Genomic DNA, 9,554 nt, shown 5'->3' with positions numbered 1-9,554 from the left:
AGGGCCCAGTTAGGGAGCAATTATAGTAATCTAGGTGGTGGTGATTATAATATGATATAATACATATAATTATATATAATACATGGTATATATAAAATATATGATATGAAATACAGTTAATTTGTTATATATATTATATACATTATATCATGTTTCATATATTTTATATATCACATATACACACATAAATAGAGAGAGATATATGTATAGATATATGGTAGCATAATTGATGGCAGCTTAAACCAAAGTAAGTAGTAGAAGTGGTAAGAATGATCGGGATTCTGGATATATTGTGAAAGAATGTTCTGATGGATTCTGGAGTGTGAAAGAGTGGAGTCAAAAAGAATCAAAGATTTGGAGCACAAAGCAAAAATAAAAACGCTACCATTAAAAAAATTAAAACATTGATATGAATCCATTCATAAAATAGTAAAATTAACTTTACTGCTTAATTTTGAGAGTTTTTTACTTTTTTTCAACTTTTTGCACTGAATATTAAGCAATTTTACTAGGAAATTACTTCAGAACACATTAACAACACTTCAGTGCAACCAGATGCATAACAGAACCACAGATATTTAATAAAAAATTATTTTTCCTCTGACAAGTATGCATCTTGAATCTTATGCAGCAGGCAAGATTTTGAGCTCTCTGGAGATGATCATAATTTGCTCCTGTCCTCAAGAAATGTACATTCTAGGAGGTAAATAAAATGTGTACATATGGAATATTTAAAGAGAAAGGGACCAGAAAAGGTTCAGATAAAGTGCTGTGAAGAGTCAGAAGAGGAAGAGATGACTTCTAGCTTTTACTGTAGGAGGAAGATATTTGGGGAAAGGACTCATGAATTACATGGGCCTCTAGGAGTGAAAGGAACTTAAATCTGCTGAAATAAGGAGTAACCTCTGTGGCCTATGAATTCAAAGAGAGCCAGGAATGGATGGTTCCCTTTGAGGCTTATAGGAGGTGAGACTGATTTTTATACCTATGTATATAAGACCTAAGAGGAGTTTGAACTTGATTCAGTATGAAATAGAGCACCACTCATGGTATTTCAACAGGGAAGTAACTTGAAGGGACCCAACATGCAAGACAATGGGAGGAGGAAAGACCAATGACATCCAGCATAAGTAAGAAAGTAATAAAGACCTCATACAGGCTAGTGGTAGGCAAAGCAGAAATAAGGTCACAGATTTAAGAGATTGTAGGGTGGGCTGTTTCTCCCAGGACTGCCTTGAGTAAGAGGAAGACCTGAACTTTTCCTCTCACACCACATGGTCTCTGTAAAATGCAGAACAGAGCCCATTCTCCATCTCAAGGGATAGTTGGGAGGGAGAGGTTTACAAAGTCATTGACAGGAGGATGCCCACACACAGAAAGTTGGTAAGTCACAGTGAGTCTTTTAGGATTTCTATGTCCTAAGTCCCAAGTCATTTCGGCTGGTTATTATCCATAGATGAGCAGCAGATATCATCTCTAAGGACCACCTAATGGAGCCGCCCAGCATGGCCATGGACGCCGTACACTGAGATGAATCTCCACCATGAGCACTGGCCCAGTTCCCCAGGACTGCCAGGACTGGCTAAGGATGACATCCATGGAAGTGGAAGTTGTGAGCCCTGAATGTCATCAGTCCTGGCCTCCTTGTCCTAGAGCCCACAGACTTCTCTCCTTATTTATACCTCTGGTCCTCTCATTTTTCCCTTCAACCGAAGACATCCTCATCTAGCTGATGTGGATAGAGAAGCCGGAATTTACCAGAAATTTCTCCAAATTCAGTGTTTACACACTGAATTCTCTTGGAATCTTGGTTTTGAGCTTGAAGACCCAAGATTGTTTTCTCCTGGGACACTCCTTTACTGCCCAGTGAATGGTGGTTTTTGTAAGACAAAACGTACATGTGGAAGCATGGGTAGAGGAGGGGGTGGGGTGACACACTGTCTAGTTCATCAGAATATCCTGCTGTAAGATGCTAGAGGGTTTGAATATCGATGGCTAATGGGTGATTGATAGCAGAAGAGAACACTGCAGAAATGGGAGCGGGTTTAACAATTAACTCAGAAATGGTCAAGCTGAGCTGGGTAGTCCTGAGACATCCTTGAGGGAAGAGGACACTACACGTAGGGAATGAATGACTGCAGAAGTCTCTGCTTGAGGTTGAAATTTGGGGCTGTCTTTTCAGAGGAGATTACAAGGAATTGCAGGAGAAAATCAATTGCTAACAAGGAAAGTGTGAAAAGAAAAGAGAAGGGATGTGACCCAGGATGGTGACACATCACAAAGGTGTCAGGCCAGATGATTCTGGACAGAGAGGCAAGAGTTGTTCATGCTAGAACAAGGTCAGGGCACTTGGGGGTATGAACAGGACTTGACCACTAAGATATGCTGGTAATAATGTTGGCGGCATAGTAATCAATTATTTCAATATGTCATTATCCCATAATACAACCTTCTTTAGATATTGCGGCAAGAAAGGTGTGGAGCTGGCACTCCATGATAATCAATCCTGGGGACAAAGTAGGTTGCAGTGGGTGTTGGAGAGACAAGAATGACCAAGGTCATTCAATAAATAGCGTTTTTGAGAAAGAGTGTCTCAGATCAGTCGTGAGTTGCTGTGACAAAAATGCATCCTTTTGTTGTTACAGTAATAGAAACAGCAGCTCAGTATAATTAAGATTTCGGTTAGCAGCCCTAGCCGTGAATATTCTCAGGTTGTGATATTTAAAGTGATTGGCAACCCAAGGGCCTCTCAGCTGGAATAGTGTCACAGAATCCTAAATTTGAATTATATTTTTCTTCCTGCAACTTAAGAAAACAAGGTGTAAAAAGAATCTGAGTCTCTTTCTATTATTAGCTTCCTGCATCTGCAAAGTACCTCTAGGGGGAGGTTCTACCAAAAGGCAGATGATAAGAAAAACTCTTGACCCTCCTGCTCTCCTCCCCGGGGGGCTTGCACTTGTGGCTGGTAAGTAACAGAAATCCCTGCAGTTCAGTAGCTTTTGTAGGAAACCAGAATCCTTCATGATGCCCCCTACCCCCCAAGAAATGCTAGGAATCAGAGGAAGCTGTCATCTAACAAACAAAAGCAAACCAAACAAACAAAAATCTGCTTTTCTTGGTACATTGACTTTCCCCCTGTGCTCTGACCGGTGAGCGTTGTAGTATCTGTCCTAAGTCCTATTGATGACATCCAACCCCTCAGTGCTCTCTCCACCCCACATTATTTCCTATTATGGAATTTGACAAACCACTAGATGAAATACTTTTAAAGACACTTTTCCTCCCAGTAAGGGCAGAATTTAGTCTTGTAAGAAAAAAAACAAAAACAAAAACAATGCTGTGCATTCAATGATAGGGTTCATTTGGAGGAAAAAAGAGACTTCAAATGAAGCATGTGGGTTCTGTGGGTTTTTAAAGGCAAAAGGTAAGATGCTGGCCCAAAATATCTTTTAAATCAAGGACAACAAATCTCTAGGGTTGGCAAATGATGCATGAATGACAAGAATCTAAGCCTTAATCACAGTACTTATAACTGACAATTGATTAATCCCAGTTTACAGATTAATTACAGATTTACATTATTTTTTACTGACACTAGAATTTTTTGTTTGAATGAGAGTTTACATTTCTTTGGTTTCTTTCTCCTGTTTCTATCCCAAACCAAAGAGAGGACAGCTCTCCTATCATAGTGCCAGACCAGATACAAAAACAGAAAATGAGGAAAGGATATAATGGACTCTGAGAGTGTTCTGTGACCCCAAAGAGATGTTTGTTCTTGTATCTTTTTTTATTTAAAAAAGAGAGGAAAAAAAAACTTCACAGAGAAGTAAACCTGAGACACTGATTCAAGAGCCAGACAGTTCAATGAACAGGATAATCGGGGTAGTTTTTGACAGGTGCGGCTGCCTGCCTATAGCTGGCATATAATCATTACCATGTTAATAAGGCTCTAATAGGGGGGCTGATCATTCAATGGGGTGTGAGGATCCTAATTCAGCTCCCAATCCCACATGAATGTGCTAGAATTTGCAAGCTTTGTTTTCCTCTTTTGTACCTCTGAATGCCAATAATTACTGGCTATAGATTCAAAAATTCTTAGAACTGGAAGCTAAATTAGCTCTCCTAATACTGCACAAGAATGTCAATACTCATAAAAAAGGAAGCAAGTGGTTTTTTTGTATTCTTTTTTTTTTTTTTTATTACACTTGTAGGCATTGTGAAGACCGGCAGTTAAAGTGGGCTGGTTTACTGCATGAATAATGACATTACTGTCTCTCACAGGAAGCACCCTCCCCTTTCAGGAACAGAAGTTATCCATTGGTCCCAGTGAAATAAGACTTCCAAAAATCATACATTGCTTTTTAGCATTCTGCCCTGCTAGTTGTGAAAGACTTCTCTCTGGCCTGGTTTAGAGACAGAATTTTTTAAATGAATATTCTATAACTCCTAGTTGAAATGTAGGTATCTCCCCCCCTTCTACCCCCAAACCTTTTTTATATTCCCAGAGCACTGTCTTCAAACCCCTTGGGTCATGAGTGAAATTGTAATCATAATTATTATGATATTGGATATCATTTAGATGGCACAATATGCTAGGTGCTATACTTGATGCTTTATGTGAATTACCACATCCTTCAACACCTCCTTAAGATACACATTGTTTTTTTAGGTCCATTTACAAAGAACGACACTTAAAGTAATTAAATAATTTACCCAAAGGCATATGTCCATTAAGTGGTGCAGAAAGGATTCCAACTGCCTATCTTATAACACAAGTTCTTCCCATGTTTCTTATAGGTGGCATTCACACTGTCTGAAGTGCCCCATGACTTGACTTAATTTAATGGTGACTGCCTCTCCACCCCCCCCAATCCCACCTGATGTCACAAGGTGCCACAGCCATTCATTTCCCCAGTGTCCATGGAGCTAAGAAATCGAGCTGATGCCAGGAACACTTGAATTTCCCTCCCTCACACATCAGACCCTCCTCTCTCCAAACAAGCCATGGAAAATGAAAACTTCAGTTGTTGATAGGTAATCTCTGAAATGTACTTTGTCTGCACTGATGCCCTGTTACATTGCTGTCCTTTGGGAGTCATGCCAGCTGCTCTGCCAGCTTCTAATGCGACTTGTGGTGGCAACCACAGACCAGAGACCTTGTGGATAAATACTGCACGTGTGCTCACCTTAAAACAAAAATCTCTTTGGGTCAATCAGGCCAGGCTGAAGTGCCACATGCCTACATTTGAAGTCTTAGGAATACTGATTACCCTCCTCAGGCTTGGTTGTGTTTGATTAATCTACTGTATTCATGAAAGTTTTGCAATTTTATAATTTGGACAGCTAAATGTCTTGACCATTGTCACAGGGCAGACCTGCCACCTGAATCCAATTTCCATGATGTGTCAGAATTACTTTCATTATGAATCAAAATCACTGGAATCCTTTAACACACACACACACACACACACACACACACACAAATAAATAAAATCTCCATAAGTTGCACCCAGACCGTGTGAAACATCACTAGGAAAAGATACTGTTAGGCCTACTCCTTATATGGAAGACTGAAGTCTCATTAACAGGTTTCTGATGGACCAACATAAGTCGAAAAAGATAAGTAATGGAAAGAGGTACCAACTGATATTATTTATTTATTTATTTATTTATTTATTTATTTATTTATTTATTTTTTATGATAGTCACATAGAGGAGAGAGAGAGAGAGGCAGAGACATAGGCAGAGGGAGAAGCAGAGGGAGAAGCAGGCTCCATGCACCAGGAGCCCGACGTGGGATTCGATCCCGGGTCTCCAGGATCGCGCCCTGGGCCAAAGGCAGGCGCCAAACCGCTGCGCCACCCAGGGATCCCATATATTTATTTTCTTAAATGACACTGACTCTGTCACTGTCTATGACTCTTTATAGCTATTGCTGCAAAAGACCTTAAGCTCAAAATTTAGCAGCTGAGGGCAACAATAAACTTTTTATTGTCTCACAGTTTTTGTAGGTCAGGAGCTGAGGAACAAGTGAGATGAGTGGGTTCTGGCTCAGGGGTCTCTCATGGGGTTGCTGTTAAGATGTGAACCAACACTGCAGTGACCTGAAGCTCGCAAGGCTGGGACATGTGTTCTGAAGATGGCTCGCTCACACGGCTGTCCCACTGTCCCTTCACTGTCTTATCACATGGATCTCTCCATGGGGCTGCCTGAGTGTCTTCTTGCATGGCAACTGCTTCCCACAGTTCCGTAAGAGAGAACAGGGTGGAAGCCATAATGTCTCTCCTGATCCAGTCTTGGAAGTCGTATACTACTCTTTCTTCAATATTTTATTGGTTGCACGGGTCAGCCTTACTCAGCAGAGGAGGGGACTACACAGGGGCAAAAATGTGAAAGGAGAGAATCACCAAGGGCCATCTGGGAGGTAGGTACCACAAACTCCACCCCAGAACTCTTGCCTCTAGTGGTGCTTTGGGATAAGAGGAAAGACGTAGCTCCTGCTCAACAAACAGAATAAGCCAACTGGTTAAATTCTTCACATACAAGTTTATACTGAAGCAGAGACCATACGGACCCCGATCACAAGCTACCTCATATGTATTTTCTATTAATGTCCAATTCATGGCTAGGAAATACAAAGGCTTCTATTTCCTATGTAATCATATATTCACCCTTTCATTCAACAAAAACTTGCCAAGAATCTGCTACCTGCTATGCACTGTGCTATGTTGGATAACAACAATAAAAAATAGATCTAGAATGCGCTCTCTAGAATTCAACATCCACTTTCACAGAGGAGTAGCACTGAGGTACTAGTTCCTCATGGAAAATTCTCCTAACATTCTAAGCTTGGAACTCCTTATTAAGGAAAAATTGATGTGTTTGTGAGTCCCATTCCACTTTCCATGTTCCCTAAGTATCAAAGAACTACCAGACCCAGGGAAATGTTAGACAAGTAACACACATTTCCCAGTTAGGCAGGGAAGGACATTTTGGCAAGGTCAACTAGGCAAGCATAAAGCTACAAAAGGTACCTTGCAGTATTTAAGACTGTGGTAATAGATATAATATCTGGTTTTGGTTCATAACATCTAACTCATTACATTACCTAGAGTATTTATGTGCAAATTTTATGTTAAAGTTGAATATATTAATCATGTCCTGTCGGATAAAAATATTTCACTAATGTAAGAGATGACTGAAATCACCATCCTTGACCTGATAGTGTTTTTCCCCTTAAATTGTTCGACTTGGTTTTGTTCATCAGAAAAAAAAAATAAGTGTAAAAATAATAGTACCCATTTCACAGGACTATGTGAGAATTGAATACAGTAGTTCATATATAATAATTAGCACAGTGTCTGAACCATAAGTTCTCAGTAAATATTGTTATTACATATCAGTATGTTATAAACTACTCACAGATAACTGGCTTTGCTTTGATGTTTCTCATTTATTATCAATTTTTTAGAGAGTTTCAGTGATTGATCAAAAACTCAAATCTCAAACTCAGCTTTTCTCTTAAAGCCTTAAAATCCTCCATAGTTAATGGGCTCTCCTATGATCTAAAGACGATGTCTCTTCTACATATTTTTTCCTACATTATTTTTCATCAGTGTTATATGACCCAGGAACTGGTTATATGACTCAAGTATAGCTGGTGTTTTAAATGAATTACAATGTCATTTTAGACTAAAATCAGAATCACTGAAGTCTATGACATGCATTTCCCTGTGCAAAATGGGATGACTGTTTTTATTAGCCTTCTGTCACTGAATACACCACAATTAGTATCTTAGGAATGCAGGAATGCACATGTTGTTGAAATTATTAAGTGGAATAGTAGGTGAAACTAACTTCTGCTGCCCTCCTTCAGATAACATCCTTGAGTTTTTCACTTGCCAGGTTTTGCATCTGTCTGTTATCATACAGAGTAGAACAATATATTTTGCCAATATCCAAACTTCAGCTGATTTTGTGAGTATGACCTTTAGAGCGAAATTTAGGCCTCCCTGCTTCCAATTCTGCTGAACGCAAAGAAAATGTGATTTCCTGGAGCAAAATAAAAGGCTTAGAAAGAAGACTAAGAAGTCTCCCTAGATATCAAATCGCTCTTGCGAAACACGGTTTTGATGAAGCAGCAAAAACGAATCAGAAACATATGTATTAAATTTCCCTTGAGTTACTTGGGGTTTCAAAATCAAGGGATTAAGAAGGTGGTAAGGGCTGCCCTGTGGTTGCACAGTGCCCTATGAAACCCCCCAAAACATGTTTTGTGGGAGAGATTTAGTCAGTCCCTCAAAATTTCAGGATATTCTCCAGCTGACCAGGAAGTATCCAGAACTCATAAGATTGTCTCTTATTGCCAGATCTCCAGTCCCATTTCTAGATCAAAGAAGTGGAGTTAAGTACCCAGATGCTGGGAGGCTTATCTGTACTGAAGTAATGATCCTTTCCTTAGGTTTGTCATGCATTAGAAATAATCCTTTCTTTTTTCCGTCTTAAACCAGAAAAGAAATACTAGACACATTTTGCTTTACTGAACTCCAGTTCTGAAGATACTGCCCTCAGAAGAATTTGTTAAATTAGGAGGTGTGACTAGCTCATCTTTCATTTAGCTTAATTGAGTAAAGTAACCCTTTGGTGCCTTAAGCCCCAAGTCTCTGATTGTTTTGTTATTGGGGGATGTCAGTAGTTGTCTCCAGAGGATGTTGAAGAATGCTTAAAAATGCTCCAATTACATTATTAAATTATATTCTAAAAAAATAGATTCCTAACATCACTATTAAAGTAAAGGGAAGGTGGGAGAAAGAGTGAGGTGTCTGGAGGTCTAACAACAAAAGGTCTGCTCTGAGGTATTGGAGTTCCATGTGTTGAACAAATTCAGATTAAATTTAAATCCAGCAAGATTTGGAGACCATTCTCTTTGGAGCTTGGAGAAATTGGCAAATCAGCTATTAAAAATAGGACTGGAGTGTTTTATCTGTGTTGTCCTTTGTAATTAGGCTGCTGAATAACAGAAGTATTATCACACCAGGGTTAGTGCCAGAGGATTATCCAAAGTTTTACAAATGGGATGCTAAAGTGGCCTGAACAGGTGCACATACAAAGACTAAGGGAGGGGAGAAGCAAGAGAATGAAAGCTGAGGCCTACTACTTTCAGCCACATAGTAAAATTAATGGTTTCTGTAAATGAATGGCACGGTTAGATTACCATTGAACTTGTAAAATTAGAGGAAGGAGTCAGATTCTTCATTACACTCCTTTTTCTCTTTTTTAATTTGAACGGAGGAGGTCGACCTTAATTGTCGTTTTACCTCCAAAAAGAAAATCTTTTCATTCAAATAATTTTGCAGCAGGCACAGTGACTCCTCAAAGGAATTGTGCTTTCTGAAATCTTTTTCTTTTCTTTTCTTTTTTTTTTTTCTTTCTGGTCTTCTCATGTGACCTCTGTGCTGGAGAGAAAAGGGAGTTAGATTTAAACAAGTTCATATTTGTGAAATTGGTGAATTTAGAAAAAGGGAGAAAAATGGCTTCTACCTTAAAAACAATAG

Source organism: Canis aureus, chromosome 13 (genome assembly GCF_053574225.1).
Source record: "Canis aureus isolate CA01 chromosome 13, VMU_Caureus_v.1.0, whole genome shotgun sequence".
In the NCBI taxonomy this organism is placed as follows: domain Eukaryota; kingdom Metazoa; phylum Chordata; class Mammalia; order Carnivora; family Canidae; genus Canis; species Canis aureus.
Note: the sequence above shows the minus strand (reverse complement) of the source record.